The sequence below is a fragment of the Somniosus microcephalus genome, chromosome 16, assembly GCF_052327205.1.
Source record: "Somniosus microcephalus isolate GS21.2 chromosome 16, FLI_Smic_1.0, whole genome shotgun sequence".
Classification (NCBI taxonomy): domain Eukaryota; kingdom Metazoa; phylum Chordata; class Chondrichthyes; order Squaliformes; family Somniosidae; genus Somniosus; species Somniosus microcephalus.
Window position 1 is genome coordinate 5,738,744 of NC_141002.1, and position 240 is coordinate 5,738,983.

A 240-nucleotide genomic window follows, 5' to 3' on the forward strand; every position below is an offset into this window, starting at 1 on the left:
CCCCCCCGTCGCTCTCTCTCTCCCCCCGCGGTCGCTCTCTCTCTTCCCCCGCGGTCGCTCTCTCTCTTCCCCCCCGCGGTCGCTCTCTCTCTTCCCCCAGTCGCTCTCTCTCTCTCTATTCCAACAACAACATGCCCTCAAAAAAGCCTCGACATCGCCGGCACTCCAGCTAGTCTATATATATAAAACAGTATGTCTCTCTGTCTCTCTGTCTGTCTGTCTGTCTGTCTGTCTTTCTGT